This window comes from Eucyclogobius newberryi, unplaced genomic scaffold, assembly GCF_026437365.1.
Source record: "Eucyclogobius newberryi isolate DKJ021-1_F unplaced genomic scaffold, fEucNew1.0.hap1 SCAF_5, whole genome shotgun sequence".
In the NCBI taxonomy this organism is placed as follows: domain Eukaryota; kingdom Metazoa; phylum Chordata; class Actinopteri; order Gobiiformes; family Gobiidae; genus Eucyclogobius; species Eucyclogobius newberryi.
This window is the reverse complement of record NW_027316167.1, coordinates 38,991,168-39,011,416: the sequence shown is the minus strand read 5'-3', so window position 1 is coordinate 39,011,416 and position 20,249 is coordinate 38,991,168. Positions and strand designations below refer to the sequence as shown.

Here is a 20,249-nt window from a genome sequence, read left to right as displayed (position 1 = left end):
TCTGAAGCCCTGAGAGTGTTCATGTGCCCAACTGCAGAAACTAGAAGGCCTAAGCTTTCTAATGATGCATCACACTTGCATGTGGGCTGTAAGAACCTCTTTTAATAAGCAATGCCATTTGGTATGTCCAACCATTGTTTTAGTTTCAAAATGCTGTGTGTTTTATTACAATCAGAATCATATTCACTGAGAAATTAGTCTTATTAGTCCGGCAGCGCGGACCGAGGGCACGTTTAATAGACACTGGCGTGTCACTATTGTGTAAATGAGACTTTCTTGGCCAGACCTGACTCACGAGTCAAAAGACACACATGTGCATCATTATCTGGACCATATTTCTGTGTAAATATCTCATGTCACAATGTAACGAGCTCAGGAGCAGATGATCCTGATCAGTGGCGGCTGGTGAATTCTTTTTAGGTGGGGCTATTTCAAATTTAGAATTTCGTAGATGTGATTTCATGCATTCTGGTGCATTTTAGGCATACTTCTCAACCTATTTGTCATCCCAGGGGGAGGCCCGCACGAGAAAATCTGTTGCGCGATGTAGCTGTTAATTACGGTAATCGGAAATGGCGGAGGTGAAGGACGTGCGTGACTGAGCTCCGCACCTTGGCTCGCCTAAAATGTTGTATCAAATGAACGTTTGAACAAGACTACAAGCTAAGTATGAGGCATTGAATGGACAACACTATATTCTCCTCATATTATAGCCTATTGCAGTCTGATTGGTGAAACATTACACTGCTTGTTTGCGGTGGCGTCCTCGCAATCAATGGCAGGTGAACGCACTTTGGAGTCTCTGTTCCAGGCGATACAGGACAGCAAACAAGAGGTTCTTGGTCGACTAGGAACCATTGAACAATCTGTGAACCATCTGGACAATTCAATGAGTAGTTTGGCCGAGCAGTTTACGGAAATCCAGCAACGCGTGAGCAAAACGGAGGATGACATCTCCGACACGCAAAAACACGTCAAAGTCCTGGAGAAAACCGTAACCTTACTACAGTCAAAGGTGGACTATTTGGAGAACAAAAGCAGGCAGTCTAATTTGCTAATCGTGGGAGTCCCAGAAAGATCTGAGGGAACGGACTGCACCGCTTTTGTTCAGCGCCTTATTCCGGATTTATTCGGTAAAGAAAACTTCTCGGAGACGCTGCGCGTGGAGCTGTGCCACCGAGTCGGGGACCGTGAACGAGCCGAGGCTACAAAACATCCTCGCCCGCTCATAATGAAGCTTCTCAGCCATCAGGACAAAGTGAAGATCCTTCACCTGGCACGCACCAAAGGGGATTTAATGTTCCAACACAAGCGGATCCACGTATTCCCAGATTTCAGTGAAGGGGTTCAAGGAAAACGCAAAGCTTTTCTCCCGGTGAAAAAGAAACTCCAAACACTGGGCATAAGATACACTATGCATTTTCCAGCTATATTGTCCTTTACATACAGGGGCAAGTATCAACGATTTCATTCACCTGCGGAGGCAGAACAGTGTATCGGCCTTCAGACCCAGGTTAGTGAACCATCACCTATGGAACAATCACAACGACGATAATATATAAACATTAAAAAAAAAAAAAAAAAAAAAACTATCTACAACGTCAACGTGGTCCTATCCCTCAACTCCTGTCTGTATTGGACCATGGACTACCAGCCTATTCCTCATGTGAACTTATCATTGTAAAATATATGTGTGCACAACAGAAAAGGCGTGTGTCACGATGTATACATAGAATGAGTTGCTGGGATAATGTGTTCCAGACTTCGAGCTTGGAGACGGGTGTCATGACTGAGTGCTCACCTGGATGGGTATTGGTGCCGGGGGTGGCGCATGGGTTGGACAGGATCTGATCTTTACTGGTGGCTTTGGGGTTTTCCTGATACTTGTTGGAGCTTCTATGGACCTCAGAGCGGTGTGAGTGGGGCTTCTGCTGTTTAATGTCGGGGGTTTCATTCTGCTGTCCAGGGAAGTGCTGGTCCCGGACATCGGGCCTCTTCCTGTGTGTCGAGGTCGGAGCTGGGATTTTCGTTCTCCACTGACACTATTAGAACAAACCTAAAGGATATTAAATACCAACTACCGTAGGCTTATTGACCATTCAGGCCTTATACTTATGCCTATACTAATAAAACAAATGGAAACGTTCTTGGACTAATACTCTTAAAATATAAAAGGTTGACAAGAGCCTCTTCTAAATGTTAGGGAATAGTTTAGCACAACAGCATGGAGATAGTTTGTGCTGTATTTGGTGCTTGGGGGGAAGGGAGGGAGGGAACGGGATGGGTTGGTGTAGGTGCTCACTTTTCATTTTATTTATTTTTTTCAAATTTTGTGGTTACTCTTTCTTTTAAATATATTTGGATTAGTTTGACCTTCTTTATTATTAAAGCGGCATCCAATGATCTACTGAGCAATTTGTGGCTTCTGAAAAGATGGAACAAGCTCACATGTTTTAGAATAACTTCATGGTAAATGTCAAAACAGTCATAACATGTTCTTGGAATATTAAAGGGTGCAATAACTCGAAAAAAAGGAATAAAATATTAACATTTATGAAAAAGGAAAGGATAGCCATTGGACTGCTACAAGAGACCCATTTGACAAAATCGGAGCATTTAAAACTGAAAAGAGACTGGGGCGGCCAAATATATTTTTCCTCTTATAATAGCAAAAGCAGAGGAGTTGCAATTCTGATCCACAAAAATCTTCCACTTAAAGTTGAACACATTGAATCAGATCCAGGGGGATGTTTTGTTTTAGTACACGGTTCATTATATGGCCAAACTGTGACCATCCTGAATGTCTATGCAGCTCCAAAAATTGAATTGAATATTTTTTCTAAATTGACATCATTGATTGTGGAATTTGGAACTACAAATACTATTATAGGGGGTGATTGGAATTGTTTCTTAGATGGTAACGTAGATAAACTCCCCAGCTGTAAAACCCCTTTAAACCCCAGACAGAAATCTATGCGTCAAATGCTTCAGGAAACGGGCATAATTGATATCTGGCGTAGACAAAACCCACTTGATAAGAATTTCACATTTTATTCAAGCCCTCATAAGACCTATTCACGTATTGACTATTTTCTAGTTCCACAAAACCTAATTGAAAAGATTGACAAATGTACTATCGGCTCTATTCACATCTCAGATCATGCTCCCATTTTTTTGCATATGAATATGTCCCACATCTATTCAGGTCGATGTACATGGAATTGTAATCGATCCATTCTATCGGACTCTGAGTTTTGCTCTATGATTCGTAAAGAACTACATTTTTTTATACAAGAGAATGACAATGAATATACAACCCCTTCAAACTTGTGGGAAACAACTAAGGCCTATTTAAGAGGATTAATAATTGCTTATTGCTCAGCTAAAAAGAAAAAGAAACTGAATGAACAAACTCGCCTCGAAGAGGAATTAAAACAAGCAGAGCTTGACCATAAACACAATGTTAACGAAGCAAATTGGGCTAAATTATTAAGAATAAGGACGGCTTTGAATGTCCTAATAACTCAAAATGCAGAAAAAAGACTTATTTAAACAAAAACATAAAGTATATGAACAAGCTAATAGATCTGGAAAGTATCTTTCTAATCTCATTAATAACACTGCTCCCAACAAAGCAATTACCCAAATTAAAGATCCAAAGGGTAAGATCTGCTATGCAAATATGGAAATTGCAAAAGTATTTAGTGAATATTATTCTATACTGTATTCATCTAAATTTTCAGGCACACAATTAAAAATGCACAATTTTTTTCAACAAATAAAGTTAACTAAAATCTCAGAGGTGGACAAACAGAGCTGTGAGAAGGACATAACTTGTGAGGAAGTTGAGAAAATGATAGACAACCTTCCATCAGGGAAGGCATGTGGGCCAGATGGCCTACCATCTGAAATTTATAAAATATTTAAAGATATTTTTGCCCCTTTATTAACTAAAATGTATATTCACTCCTTTTTGATTAAAACACTTCCTCCTTCTCTGCAACAGGCGACTATAAAAGTGATTTTAAAGGAAAATAAAGACCCCAACAACCCCGCCTCGTATCGGCCCATTAGCATTCAAAATATAGACTGTAAAATATTGGCCAAACTGCTTGCAGCCAGAATTAACAATATAGTACCTAAAATTATTAATAATGACCAGACAGGATTTGTGGCTAATAGGAATTCATATACCAACATAAGGCGCCTAATTAACATATTACAATATATTAAGATGAAACAATCAGATGCTATGATAGTAACATTGGACGCTGAAAAGGCATTTGACAATATTGAATGGCCTTATTTGTTTTACACTTTAAAAGAATTCTCTTTTGGAGAAGTGTTTACTGATTGGGTAAGACTTCTGTACTCCACACCTCAAGCCTCAATATGTATTAACGGAGTGACATCATCTCCATTCTCAGTAAGTAAAGGCAGTAAACAAGGCTGCCCTCTGTCACCATTACCTTTCGTCTTAGCAATGGAACCTTTGGCCGAAATGATAGTGAAAGGAATACAAACTGAAGTCAAAACACACAAGATCTCGCTCTATGCAGATGATGTCCTTTTATTCTTAAATGATCCTATAGGCTCTGTTCCTCCACTAATCAACATTATAAACACATTTGGAGAGTTATCAGGCTATAAGGTTAACTACGAGAAATCTACTGCACTACCCTTGGGAAAGTATAATTATTCCGAACTAACTAAATATATACCCTTTAAATTATCATCTGAAGGCTTTAAATATCTTGGTCTAAATATCTCCCCCAAAATCAATGATATAGCAGAGTTAAATCTAAATCAAGCCATGACTAAAATTAAGAAAGACTTACAAAGATGGACTCCTCTTCCATTATCATTGACCGGGAGAGTTGCCGTCATTAAAATGAACATCTTGCCAAGATTGCTATATCCAATGCAGCTTTTACCTAATCATGTTCCTGAAATATTTTTTAAGTCAATTCACCAACTAATCAGGAAATTTCTTTGGAAAGGGAAACGCCCGAGACTGAAATTAGAAAAACTACAATTACCAGTTGACAAAGGAGGCTTAGCATTACCAAACATAAAATACTACTTCTGGGCTGCCCAAATTAAATATATACTAGAATGGATTAGAAATGATACTGACTCTTCATATTTGGATCTTGAAGCGCTGGGACTAAATACAGAACTCTCAGCCGTACCGTTTATTAATAATAATTCCTTGATAAAAGGGCTAAATGATAATGTTGTTGTGAAAAATACCCTCAAAACTTGGCAAAATGTGCGCAGACACTTCAGAATAGTGGAGCAATATTCATTTTTAGCACCCGTTTATGAAAATCCCGATTTTCCAGTATCATGCACAGATGCAGGCTTTAAAATGTGGAGAGACGCCGGTATATATAAGATCCAAGACCTCTTCTCTGGTGGAAACCTAAAATCTTTTTCTCAACTTAAGTTAGAATATAATCTCCCACAGACACATTTCTATCGATATTTACAGATAAGAAGCTATATCTTTTCAATTCCATTCTATAAAAATGGCCCTTATAATAATGAACTTGAAACTATTCTACTTAAGGCAGCTCAATTAAAAAAGAAAAGCTTAGGCTATTTGTATAAACGTATGTTTGTCAAACCCATTTTGATAAAAAGTAAATATCTCTGGACCGATGACTTTGGAGCCCAGTTGGACGAGTCAAAATGGAAACAAGTATTATTAAATGCAAAGAAAATTACATGTTCTAATAGATCTTATGAAACCCAATACAAAATAATCCATAGGCTTCATGTGACACCAGTTATTCACAGTAAATATGATTCTACAAGCTCTCCACAGTGTCGAAAATGTAAAGCCAGTTTGGGAACATACTCTCGTCTAATATGGTTTTGTCCCCAAGTTCAACATTTTTGGCAATGTGTCCGAACAGAAATTAAACGCCTCCTACTCATAAATATCCCAGCAGATCCTTATTGTTTTGTTTTAGGACTAGACACATATTCCGAGAAGAAGCATAAATATATTTTGAGAATTTTATTATTTGCAGCCCGCTTAACAATCCTACAAAGATGGCTAGACGATGAACCTCCAGATCTTCGTATGTGGAGGGAGAAGATCATGTCCTTAATGCCACTGGAGAGGCTCTCACACGTCCTGAGAGGCTCTGTAGGACCCTTTGTTAAAAACTGGTCCCCACTAGCCTCCTTTTTTGGAGAGGAATAGAATAAGGTGATTACCATGGGCTTTTCAGATTAAGAAAACTATCACTAAATTTACGGGATAAACTTACTAATCATTAAAGTAGATATGCTATAACTTGATAAATTTGAAGGGATCATGGTGAGCAGATATTACTGTAGATATGGAACTCAAGGTAAATAACATAATTGGTGCCGCTCCAAAACCTCTTATAGATGTAAAATACAGTACTTACTATTATTATTTTTATTTATTTATTATTTATTATTACGATGATTATGATTATATCTTATTATTTTTAATTATTATTATTACATATATATTCCCCCCCCCTTTTTTTCCTCTCCTCTCTTTTTAGGGGGTATGTAGGGGTGTAAGGGTGTAAGGGTGTAGGGGTATAAGGGTGTAGGGGTGTAGGTGCGTAGGCATGTATGGGTGTATGTGTATATGTATAGTGCGGTGCTGGAGTCCCAGCTTCGGCTTGGCGCGGGGTAAGAGGCTTGATCTCAATTTCCGTGCCTTCTCTTGGACGGTCGAGTGGATTCCTGGACACGGGATGAAGGCGGCCCTGTGAGCTCCGCATTTTGGATCAGTACTGGCTCCGGCATGGGTCGGGACCGCCCTGAAGTTAATTGGGGGGGGTCCGGTGTTGGCTTGCCCGTGCGTTTGCCCCCGACACTGGTTCCAGTTGGGGTGGGCCTCAGTCTGGGATGCTAGGTTACTCGGTCAAGTGGTGGGTACCAATGTTACAGCACCTGATGTGTATATTATACGTGTACATGTACCGGTATGTGTATATAGATATATATAAGTTTATGTAACTTATGATTATACTTGCTTTGATGTTTTGAGTGCACTATGTGGTGTCTTTTAAATGGAAAATCAATAAAAAAAAAAAATTAAAAAAAAATTACGGTAATCGTAAAAAGCACGGCACGTTTGTTAAAACCACACATAACTACTAATTTAACACAACAGTGTGTCATCCCAAACAAAAAATCGAATCATCCATGCAATAGCATAGCGCTCCGTTAAAACTAGTGTGCTCACATTAAAACTAGCTAACTAGCTCGCTAGCCGGCATCACTTTGTTTAATCGGCTGTCACTCTGCTATTAACGGACTAATACCTTTCAAACTCGGTGATTGTATTCACAACTAATGTGTCCTTCATCCTACCAAATATAATGAAACGGCATGTAGTATTGCACCGTGAGCCAAGCGGGAGTAGAGTTTTGTTCAGTTATCCTTCAATCTACTCGATGTAAACAATGACATCATGAATCCACATGGCTGAGCACAATACTAGAACTTCCTATAAATATCACAATTTCATCACCACAAAAAAAATGATAGCCTGATGTATACTGTGAGTGAACCTCTGGGTGATCCTGCCATGAAGACAGAGTCCAACTATCACACGCACAATCTCGGGAAAAGGTTCTGGTGTATGTTTTCCCCTTTTCTCTTGTTTGTTGGGTTATGTTCACTTCTGGCTTGTCAGGTCCCAGTTGTTTTACAATGAGCTTTTCCTCAAAAGTTCTTCTTCAAAGTGAAGCAGATGTAAGGATTTGACTGAATTTGCGGCAAATTCATCCGACGTCGCCATTTTACACACTTCGCTGCTGGAATGAAAACATCTGTAAACAAGCAGCTGCCGCGGTGCATCTTGGTACTTTGGGGCGCTAGTCTTCAGCGCCCCAAACCCATCAAATTCCTCGACAATGATTGGCAGATGTGTATTCTTTTTTGCCTAGCAACAGGGGAGCCATTGGCTTAAATACAGCACAATGGGGCAAGACAGCCTATTGGCTCCTACACCAAACATGATAAACGTTCACGTTTTAAACGTGAAACTTGAAAGTGAATGTAAATATAATTATGGAGAGTTCTAAACCCATAAAGCAAAATCATCAATAGCATCTAATTAACACAGGTTATTTTTTCAAAATGAGAGATTATTTAAAAAATAAAATAAAATAAAAACAGGCAGTCAGGTCAGGTGGGGCGGCGCCCCAGCGCCCCCTATGGGCGAGCCGCCACTGATCCAGATGTGAAGACGCAGGTAAATCAGCTCACACAGAGTCATCTAGGACAGAAGGGACACTAGAGACAGCTGTGATTTGTTCTAAAGCGGGTCTAAAGCAGGACTAAAGCTGCGGACAGCGGGTGCACCACGGACAGTGGGTCCGGGACAGCGGCGCCACGAGACCCCCGGTTTAAAAGACGCATCACTACTGCGTTTATTTATGTGTAAATATCTCATGTTACAACGTGGGCACCTGCGGTTTATGACAGGTATGACTGTTAGTCTATGAATAATATCATCCAGAAATGGTCATGAAGTGGCACATTTTGGAGCAGTTGATGAGCATAAAGTCAAAGCAAGAAGCAAACGCAGCATCAACCTGGACAAAGTGTCCAACCACTGGAGACGTGAGAAGGACAGAAGAGCAAAAATGTAACATTACAGTCAAAATGTTTACATATTCTGGTGACATTTATTAAGATTTTTTATTTATGGATATTAATCATTCCATGCTGTTACTACTAGATCATTTATGGGTAGAAGAAATGCTGTTGAAAAAAACGGTCCAACTCTCTTAAACTTAAACTTAACGACTTTTATGCTTCACTGAAGGAAACAAAACCTCCGGAGGACGTACAGAAGATGCTGCTCTTGTTTGGCTCGACCTACATATGAGAGACATTCAGTGTCATGAACATGAACAAACGTCACAGATCCAGCTTCACTGACCAACACCAAAGGATCCATCCTGAGAATTGCCACAACAAAACTTACACCAGACTTTGATGCAAAACAGGGAGATCAACGACACTGTTCCCACTGAAATACAAGGTCAGTTTTCCTGCTGTGTTTATTCAACTGAAATGTAATTAAAATAATCATTATTTAATGCATTTGGAAAACAATTTGTACTTTGAGCCTTGCATTTGTTTGTTTTGTTACAAGTTACAGGTCAAATCTTGTGTGTAATTTATAGTAATTCATTAGTTCACACAAACACACCATATTTTCCTGGCCCCGCCCCTCGGCCAAATTTTAGAACCCAATGTGGCCCTAAGTCCAAAATTTTGGGAACCACTGCTCTAAAACATTAATTCAACTGAATAAAAGTGCTCTCATATATTTGTATTCGTCACCCAGTGGTTGCTATGGTAATATCCCCATATGATGTCATCAATTACAACCAGGAAGTTGAATTTTAATGTTAATTATTATTGTTTCTTATGGAATCAACAAATTAAAAACAAAACAGAAACTGTAAAAATACAACATGTAAAACATATAACAAATAAAATAAATAAAATAAATAAAATAAATAAAATAAATAAAATAAATAAAATAATTAAAATAAATAAAATAAATAAAATAAACTCAAAATAAATGTACAGGACAAAACTTTAGACTCCAATCCAAATGATCCCGAAATGAGTTAAGTTTAGAAGCACTTTTGGACTTGACAAATGAGAGCGATTTATAGAAGATTTTGAACTCATTTCTCCAGTGAATAAAGTTTGGGATGGACTTAAATAACCCACATTTATAAATGTAATGTTTTGCTAATAATATGAAGACCATTGTCAATAAGACTGTCGTTGGTCAAAATGCCAAACAAAATATCATTCATGGATAAATGTCTCTAATAAATCCCTTTAGACTGAATCCACTGCTGAATCCAAAAAGAAAACTGCAAGACCAGATTGATAATCTGAGGAAAGAAAGTAAAATATCATATTCTGAAGCTGTGAAGTGGTTCAAGACAACGTGTGAGGAGACATGGTGTGAGGAGACATCACGAGGAGACATGGTGTGAGGAGACATGGTGTGAGAAGACATCAAGAGGAGACATGGTGTGAGGAGACACCGTGAGGAGACATGGTGTGAGGAGACATGGTGTGAGGAGACTTCGTGTGAGGAGACATCGTGAGGACACATCATGTGAGGAGACATCGTGAGTGTCAAGAAATTACACATAAACCAATGCTATTCCTTAACACACAGAGAACATAATTCAACTTAGAATATAGAACGACACAGAAACGTCAGACTTTGTGAGGCTTGCAAGGGAGAAACTGCCGGCCGGCCATCACGCTGCTGTCACAGCGCGATGGCCCTCCTCCGTCTCACAGCGTTTTCTATCTTGCAGGTGGTTTTATTTCACATTATGGATTCAGGCATAATAGGCAGGTCACATTCTCATTGGTCATCAAGGCACTTGTCTTTTACAACTGTTGGTATTTTCCTTAGAGATAAGAACATGGGGAATGTTTACCTAACTCCCCTCCCTGGGGTCCTACTCCCCTCCCTGGGGTCTCTTAGGAGACATGGTGTGAGAAGACATGGTGTGAGGAGACATCATGAGGAGACATCGTTAGGAGACATGGTGTGAGGAGACGTGGTCTGAGGAGACATGGTCTGAGGTGACATGGTGTGAGGAGACATAGTGTGAGGAGACATCATGAGGAGACATGGTCTGAGGAGGCATGGTGTGAGGAGACATGGTGTGAGGAGACATCATGAGGAGACATCATGAGGAGACATGGTGTGAGGAGACATCATGAGGAGACATGGTGTGAGGAGACATCATGAGGAGACATGGTGTGAGGAGACATGGTGTGAGGAGACATGGTGTGAGGAGACATCGTGAGGAGACATGGTGTGAGGATACATCATGAGGAGACATCATGAGGAGACATGGTGTGAGGAGACATCATGAGGAGACATCATGAGGAGACATCATGAGGAGACATGGTGTGAGGAGACATCATGAGGAGACATCATGAGGAGACATCATGAAGAGACATCATGAGGAGACATCATGAGGAGACATCATGAGGAGACATCATGAGGAGACATCATGAGGAGACATTGAGGAGATGGTGTGAGGAGACATCATGAGGAGACATCATGAGGAGACATCATGAGGAGACATCATGAGGAGACATCATGAGGAGACATCATGAGGAGACATGGTGTGAACGGGGAAAGAAGAAAGGATGAATTGATCAAACTGGAGAAAAAGTGTTTCTTGGCGTTCATTACAAAGATCCTTAATCGCTCAGTCGGCCTAAATAAGAAGTGGGACAGAATGGACCTGGTCCTTGGAGCTGCTAAAAGAGTCCTAAAGGCGATGACACTGGGGAAGATCTAAACAACACCATAAGGAGAGCTTTAGCGACCAGAACTGATCAGAGGATTTAAAGAACGACGTACATGGTTTTGTTCTGCTTTTCTTGCTCACTCTTTGTTAGAATGAACACTTAGAACTATCACATTCTCAACAGTAGGTGGCGGTAATGCACTTTTGAAGTTTGCCAACTGCCTTAAAACCCCAAGAGGAGCGAGGGTCGCCATTGAGGGACGTGAGAGCCACGCAGCCAGAGCCGTCCAGCTCGGAGTCACTAAGAGAGACAGAAAGTGAAACGCAAGATGAAACTAGAGAAGTGAGAAAGAAAAGGAAAAAAGACAGTGAACCAAATGAGCACGAGGAGTCGTTTACAGTTGGCATGGTTGCCGTGACGATATACGACGGCATATTTAAGGATCCCCGTGTTGTTGCGAAGTTTGTTGCGGAGAAGCTAGGCCGGCTGAAAGCTGTTCGAGTTACCAAACGTGTCATGGTGGTCATTGTGTTTGTAAGAAACAACGGGAGAAAGCTCTGGAAAATGATGTTTTTGGTGCCTTTTTGAGTGTTGTGTGTAAGGGAGTGTGAACGTGTAGCCGCTGTGTGTAAGGGAGTGTGAACGTGTAGCTGCTGCGTGTAAGGGAGTGTGAACGTGTAGCCGCTGTGTGTAAGGGAGTGTGAACGTGTAGCTGCTGCGTGTAAGGGAGTGTGAACGTGTAGCCGCTGCGTGTAAGGGAGTGTGAACGTGTAGCCGCTGCGTGTAAGGGAGTGTGAACGTGTAGCCGCTGCGTGTAAGGGAGTGTGGACGTGTAGCCGCTGCGTGTAAGGGAGTGTGGACGTGTAGCCGCTGAGTGTAAGGGAGTGTGGACGTGTAGCCGCTGCGTGTAAGGGAGTGTGGACGTGTAGCCGCTGCGTGTGAGGGAGTGTGGACGTGTAGCCGCTGCGTGTAAGGGAGTGTGGACGTGTAGCCGCTGCGTGTAAGGGAGTGCGGACGTGTGGAAGCTGTGGGGGGTCTGAGTGTAAGAGTGGACAGTGTCTGAGTGAAGACATGGACCCCAAATGTCTGCATTGCTCTAGGGGCCTCGGACTGGAGCTCGAGAGGGCCCGAGACAGAAAAGGGAAGAGGTAGTTATCAAGGTGAGAATGGAGAATCGGGTTTCTTATGCAGAAGCTGTTAAAACTGTAAAGAAGCAAACGGAGACAAAACAAACAGAGACAAAACAAACGGAGACAAAACAAATGGAGACAAAACAAATGGAGACAAACCAAACAGAGACAAACCAAACAGAGACAAAACAAACGGAGACAAAACAAACAGAGACAAAGCCAAATGAAGCACAGCCTGATCCACCATTTCTTATGACCGAGAAGCAGAGTTTCACAGCTTTTATGGCGGTTGAGATTATGAACATTTCTGTGGAGCTGCAAGATCCATCTGAACGGGTCAAGGTGATATTGGATGCTGCGAAAAGACTTTGATGTGTTGGGGACGTGAGCGGGAGGAAGTGGAGAGGACCACACGGGAGGGTTTGGTCTATAACAGTGGGTGAAGGGGACGTTAGGGTGGAGTAGGGTCTGTAGGGTGCACCTTACATTTGAAATCACACTGAATACGAAGCACAAAGAAGCAATAGTTCCAGATGGTGGCGCTAATGCACGTTTTACATGTTTGCCAACCGCCATAAAAGAAGAAGAAGAAGAAGAAGAAGAAGAAGAAGAAGAAGAAGAAGAAGAAGAAGAAGAAGAAGAAGAAGAAGAAGAAGAAGAAGAAGAAGAAGAAGAAGAAGAAGAAGAAGAAGAAGAAGAAGAAGAAGAAGAAGAAGAAGAAGAAGAAAAGTAGAAAAGTAACAGAAATGAAATGAGCTTTATCCTGGACTAATGCCCCATCCATCCATCCATCCATTTTCTACCGCTTGTTCCCTTTCGGGGTCGCGGGTGACTGGAGCCTATCCCAGTGACTTCGGGCCTTAGGCGGATGCCACAGTCTGGGTTATTCTTATGGACGTCTCTTGTTCAGTTTGATCATTTTTCTAAAAGCCTCTCCAAATATATTAGAGCGTTTAAATCCATTGAGACAGAATGATCTCCATCAAACAAGTCATTTATTCACAAATGAGTCTCTGTTACTCTAGAGAGCAGCTTTATCACATCAAACTTTCTGACTCATAAGACGCACTGGCCCCCGGTATGACGCACTGGCCCCCGCTATGACGCACTGGCCCCCGGTATCACGCACTGGCCCCCGGTATGACGCACTGGCCCCGGGTATGACGCACTGGCCCCCGCTATGATGCACTGGCCCCCGCTATGACACACTGGTCCCCGCTATGACGCACTGGCCCCCGCTATGACGCACTGGCCCCCGGTATGACGCACTGTAAATGAGGCGCCAGTGCTAGGAAAAGTCCCGTATGCACCCACCCCTTAGCCCCGCCCACGTCGCTGCACTTGGCTGTGATTGTTTGAAAAAGTCAGTTGGTTCTAAAATGTCACTTTTCCAACACAGAAACATGTAAATGACAATGTGCTGCTCATTACAGTGAAATAAAACTCTTCAAATCCTGAAATCATGTCTTACTGTCACTGTTACTGAGCCGCTTTAGAGCAATGTTCAGGTTTATAGTGAACAGAATGTAAAATAAGAATCTGCTTCTGTCAGAGTTCACTGAGAGCTGAGGGAGAGAGAGACTGGATCCACCAGTTTGACCAGTTTGGAGCCACTATTTGTGCCACTTTATTTCCTCAAATGGTGATGATTGTGACACAGATTCTGCTCAGCTTTGATTTCACATTTTAGAGACATTTATGAAGTTTTAAGAAGCAGAAAAACCTCCTCGGACTGAGAAGTGAGACCAAGAAGCGTCACAACGTGAGTGACTTTAATTCACAGCCTCTTTTATATTTCTTAATCCAGTTTTAGTCGTGTGCGTGTTTTTGCAGGAAAGTGAAAGTAACAGAAATGTGAGTGAACAAACTGAGACTCGACAGATCTCATGTTCTAAAACACACATGTAAGAGCTTTAAAGAGCTTTAAAGAGCTTTAAAGAGCTTTAAAGAGCTTTAAAGAGCTTTTGTAACGCGGAAGTTTAACAGAGACAAACTTAGCTTTATCCTGGACTAATGCCACAGTCTGGGTTATTCTTATGGACGTCTCTTGTTCAGTTTGATCATTTTTCTAAAAGCCTCTCCAAATATATTAGAGCGTTTAAATCCATTGAGACGGAATGATCTCCATCAGAGTCAATTTATTCTAGATTTGATGATTATTGATGAGGTCAAACAAATCATTTATTCACAAATGAGTCTCTGTTACTCTAGAGAGCAGCTTTATCACATCAAACTTTCTGACTCATAAAATACATTTAATGTGACACAAAAAGCCAGATTAAAGGCACTTTACATTGTATTTAAATGACTTAATTCTATATGTGACCACTGTGTTTCCCATGAATAAAGGAAACTTTAGTGTGAGTAAAGTGAGCTCAGTCTCAGTCACTGTTTCCTGTGCTTTTCCTCAGGTCCATGATGAGTGACTCTGTGAAGGAGCCGCCTCCAGGGGGCAGCACTGATCCACGGTGAGTCTGACTGTTCACACTTTAGACAGTTACAGTTCAGTGAAGCAGCAGCAGGTTTAAGAACAGCTGTGACTGTGTTTTACAGGTCCAGACCCACCAATCTGTCCTTAAAGAGTGACCTCTCTATAACTCCACCTCCAGTGTTTAAAGAACCAGGACCAGATTCAGAGTAAGACCCCAGAACCTTCTCATGTGCAGTTCAGAGTTCCTATGACCATAAGAGAGAGAGAGTGGAGGAGAGACAGTGACACTTTTACTACAAATGAATGTAATTTATATGAAACTCTCATTATTGTTGTGTATTTTAGGTTAATTTGGGCATTTATAGTAAAAGTGCATGTGTTTTATTTGATCAGTTTATAATCTGTGGAGGCTGTGGGGGCCGTGAACAATCCCCAAAAGGGATCGCAGCAGAAACAGTTTGAGAAGCTCTGGTGCATGGACTGGATGGTTAGAACCTTCTGCTGTTTATTCTGTGACTGAGCTGATGTTTCCAGGTCCAGACAGAGCCACCTGTCCTTAAAGAGTGACCGCTCCAGACGTGAACCTCCATTGTTTAAAGAACCAGGACCAGATTCAGAGTAAGTCCCTCAAGAACCTTCTCCAAATCCTGTTTCTTTAAAGACGTTTCTCTCAGTGGATTTTTCACTCTCCACCTGTCGCACCTGTCGAGGGTTTGTTGGCTCTGATGTTCTGCAGTGGACAGAGTGTAATGTTGTATCATTGGTTTGTTTGTCCCACAGAGAGGAGAGCGCAGAGGGCCCCAGAGGAGACTGTGACCTGGACTCTGTTTTCAAGGTTTGTACCAAAAGCGTCACATGGTCAGAAACATCTAGAGGAGATTCCACCTGCAGAGTGGATCCCAGGGCCTGACCTGCTCCTCTGTGTTCTCTGTGTTTCAGCGTCTGGAGGAGCAGGTCCTGGATTATGTCAAACAGCAGCTGCAGAGGCTCCACAGGCTCCTGGCCTCAGATTACCCAGAATGCTCTGAGAGTGAGGAGGAGGAGCCGAGCAGAGAGGCAGTTCTGAACATCACCCTGGACTTCCTGAGGAGGATGGACCAGGAGCAGCTGGTCCAGCGTCTGCAGAACAGTAAAGCCACGTTTCCACTGATGCTAACGACTATGTTGAGCCTTAGCAACACAAAGCTAGCAAAGCACGTTAGCAACAGCTATTTCCTGTTTATGGCCGCACGGCACTCGATTTGTCAAGAGCCACAATCTGACATTTCCAGGTCATAAAGCGTCTGACATGATCCAAAGTCAAAGCATGAGATAAAGAGAGGTTCAAACGCGGCGTAGAGGCTTTGAGAGAAGTCAAACACTACATTTTGGGGGCTGAACACCTAAGTACTGAGAGTGGCTTAAGTACTGAGAGAGCTTTTGTACTTGGCTTTTAGCTCATTTGCTATTTCGAGCCCTGTAAACATCTTTTAAAATGTATAATTTAGGTACAATTTAGATTCTCTTTGACCGCCCTGGGTGTAAAGGAGTTCTTAAAGATATTCTTGTTTGTTGATATAACTATACCTCCTTCCAGAAGGTCAAAGTTCAAAGTGGCTGTGCAAAGGATGGGAAGAGTCCTGGATAATGTGCACAGCCTTTTCCCTCAAGAGCTCTTCATAGACTCTACTCAAAGGCCTCTGAGGCCGACCTATGACCTTTGAGCTCAGGTTCACGATGCGCTGCAGTTTGTTCTTCCTCTGCGCGCTCCAGTTTCCACACCACATCAGCATGTTCAAACTTAAGATACTCTCAGCGAGGCTTTGTAAACCGATTCAAGGATAACGTGGCTGATTCCAAAATGTTTCAATTTACCTTTGTGAGAAAGATAGACTTTGTGTTCTCTTCAAAAGAACATCTACTGTATGTATGTGCCAAGATATTTAAAATGATTGAACAACTCAACAGTTTTCATCATGATTTTTAATTGGAAACAAAGACCTATCATTTTTCAAGACCAACTCAACTAGTTTCTGGTAAAAGAAGTAAAAAAACCGTTCAATGGTGAAATAAAGTTTATTCAATAAACAGGAACGCAAAGGTAAATGAACAAACACAAACATGACTAAGAAAACAAGTTACGTGTCTCTAAAACGTACAAGTCACAGGACAAACAAAACAAAGGCCCATAAACAGAACCAAAGTGACAACTGAAAAGGAACGAGAAGACGAATGGCCTTGAGCAGCTGCAACACGTGTCTTTAAATACTGGGAGGGGCTGCAGGTGAAGACTGTGGATTGGCCCATCAACCAGAGGAAACAGGAAACCAACATGTCCCCCATTACAGCCATGTTGGGAAGTGAACATTTACAGTCAAACACACAACAGGGAAGATGGGGGCCTTAACAGTGGGTTTGATTTCAGAAAATCTCCAGAGCTCTCTCTGCTCTAACTGAACCCAGTGTGTCCAGTTACACGTCTGATGCAGATTTATCTTTTTACAGGTCTGTGTTCTAAGGTTCAGAGAGAAGTGAAGACTCGTCTGGTACAGAAGTACAGCCGTGTGTGTGAGGGCATCGCTAAAGAAGGAAACTCCTCTGAACTGAAGCAGATCTTCACAGAGCTGTACATCACAGAGGGAGAGGTCACAGAGCAACATGAGATCAGACACATCGAGACCAAGTCCAGGAAACTGGCCTCTGCAGAGACCGCCATCAAGTGTGAAGACATGTTTAAACTCCCAATCAGAGAAGAACCAATGAGAGCACCGACAAAGGGACCAATCAGAGTCATCCTAACGAAGGGCGTGGCCGGCGTTGGGAAAACAGTGCTGACTCAGAAGTTCAGTCTGGACTGGGCTGAAGGTAGGACCAACCAGGAGCTCCAGCTGCTGTTCCTGTTCACTTTCCGAGAGCTCAATGTGCTCAAAGACAAACCGTTCAGCCTGGTGGAGCTGCTGCACCACTTCTTCAGTCCATCCAAAGCTCTCTACTACCATCAGCTCCAGATGCTCTTCATCTTTGACGGTCTGGACGAGTGCAGACTTCCTCTGGACTTCAGCCGAACCCGGGTCCTGAGCGACCCCACAGAGTCCGTCTCAGTGGACGTGCTGCTGGTAAACCTCATCAGGGGGAGCCTGCTTCCCTCCGCTCGCCTCTGGATAACCACGCGCCCTGCGGCGTCCAATCAAATCCCTGCTGAGTGCGTCTCCATGGTGACAGAGGTGCGAGGGTTCGCCGACCCACAAAAGGAGGAGTATTTCAGGAAGAGGTTCATAGACAAGCGGCAGGTCACACTCGTTCTCTCCCATGTCAAGAGCATCCGCAGCCTCCACATCATGTGCCACATCCCGGTCTTCTGCTGGATCCTCTCCACAGTTATACAGAAGCTTCTGGAACAAACAGAGGAACCAGAGCTTCCCCAGACTCTCACACAGATGTATGTCCACTTCCTGGTGGTGCAGGCCAAAGTAAAAAACATCAAGTATCACCAGGGATCAGGGGCAGACCTTCACTGGACTCCAGAGACCAGGGAGATGGTGGAGTCTCTGGGAAAAGTTGCCTTTGAGCAGCTGCAGAAAAGAAACCTGATCTTCTACGAGAGTGACCTGAGCGAGTGTGGGCTGGACGCTGCAGCAGCCTCAGTGTACTCCGGAGTGTTCACACAGGTCTTTAGAGAGGAGCCAGGCCTGTACCAGGACAAGGTCTACTGCTTCATCCATCTGAGTGTGCAGGAGTTTCTGGCTGCTCTTCACGTCCATCAGACCTTCTTCAGCTCTGGAGAGAACCTGCTGTCGCCATCAAACTCATCTGAAGAAGCCTTCTACAGGTCTGCTGTGGACCAGGCCTTACAAAGTCCAAACGGACACCTGGACCTGTTCCTGCGCTTCCTCCTGGGGCTCTCTCTGCCGACCAATCAGAAGCTACTGAAGGGTCTGCTTACTCGCACAGGAAGTGGCTCTCAGACCATTCAGAGGTGGCTGCAGGGTCTGCTGACTCACACAGGAAGTGGCTCTCAGACCAATCAAGAGACAGTAAAATACCTCAAACAGAAGCTCAATGATGAGGGTCTGTCTACAGAGAGAAGCCTGAACCTGTTCCACTGTCTGAACGAGCTGAACGACCGCAGTCTGGTGCAGGACATCCAAAACACCCTGAGAGAAGGACGCCTGAAGGCAGATAAACTGTCTCCTGCTCGTGGTCAGCTTTGTTCTTTGTCTTACTGTCCACAGACTTGGACCTGGAGGAGTTTGACCTGAGGAAATACTGTCCCTCAGAGAAGGCGCTGCTGAATCTGCTGCCGGTCGTCAAGGCCTCCACCAAAGCCATGTGAGTACAGACTGCACTGTGGCAGAGTGGTTAGCACCCTCAATTCACAGCAAGAAGATTTAGATCCCAGGAATTTGGATTAACATATTTTTCCCTGTGTTGATTTGAAAAATAGCTAAATTGTCAAATCAAGTTCACCTGCCCTGTTCTTCTCATGCTCACTATAAATTACAACTAAAACCAAGCACATATTTACTGACCTTTTACTACTTTATTAGAGGTACCTTGTGAGTTCACACCAACGTTGTCTCTGCTAAAGTCACATTTGGAGTCGCCTGTTGTCCTGTGAGGAGAGAATTATTTACTTTTGGTCATATGGACCAGCTCTAGGTCCTGACCAAGACCAGTTCCAGATCTGGAGATGAGTCTTCACTGCTCCTGACAAGTTCAACCAGAAACACTGCATTGTCAAATGCAGAGGCACATTTCCCTAAAAGGACAATAAAATATGGCTTAAATCCAATTTGCAGAACATTCCAGGGTTATGTGTCCAACAAAAGCAGCTAAATCGTGAAAACACTGGTACATAAACATGTCCTCCAGTCCATATCATTTTCTAAAGTTCAACTACACACAGACTTATATAAGACTTTCGTGTGCTTTGGTTCACTTCCTCCAGCGGCGTTATAGAAGCACAGATCAGACTAACAGCCAAACGGACCTCACAGTCGACACTTTGTTCACGATCAGCTGTGAGTGTGCTCTAATATCCCTCTCTGTCCTCAGTCTGTCCGGCTGTAACCTGACAAACAGCATCTGTGGTCCTCTGGCCTCAGTCCTCAGCTCCTCCAGCCTCACACACCTGGACCTGAGTCTAAATGACCTCCAGGACTCAGGAGTGGAGCTGCTGTGTGATGGACTGAAGAGCGCCCCCTGCAGACTGGAGACTCTCAGGTTTGATCAGCTACACTTTGCTCTAACAGTGTTGGTTTGTCTATTAGTCAATTGACATTTGTGACTGACCATGGCCAATCCAGTTACATGTCTACCCGGAGACAGGGGGGCTCATTTGCATCTCATTGAGATAAGCTCTCCCCCCTGTCACACTGACACCACCTTCCCCC

General features: G+C 42.9%; 1 pseudogene; it reads left to right on the top strand.

Moving 5' to 3' along the window:
* Positions 1-15,821: 15,821 nt before the first annotated feature.
* Positions 15,822-20,249, top strand: part of LOC140380753 (protein NLRC3-like) — a 37,915-nt pseudogene continuing 33,487 nt past the window's right edge.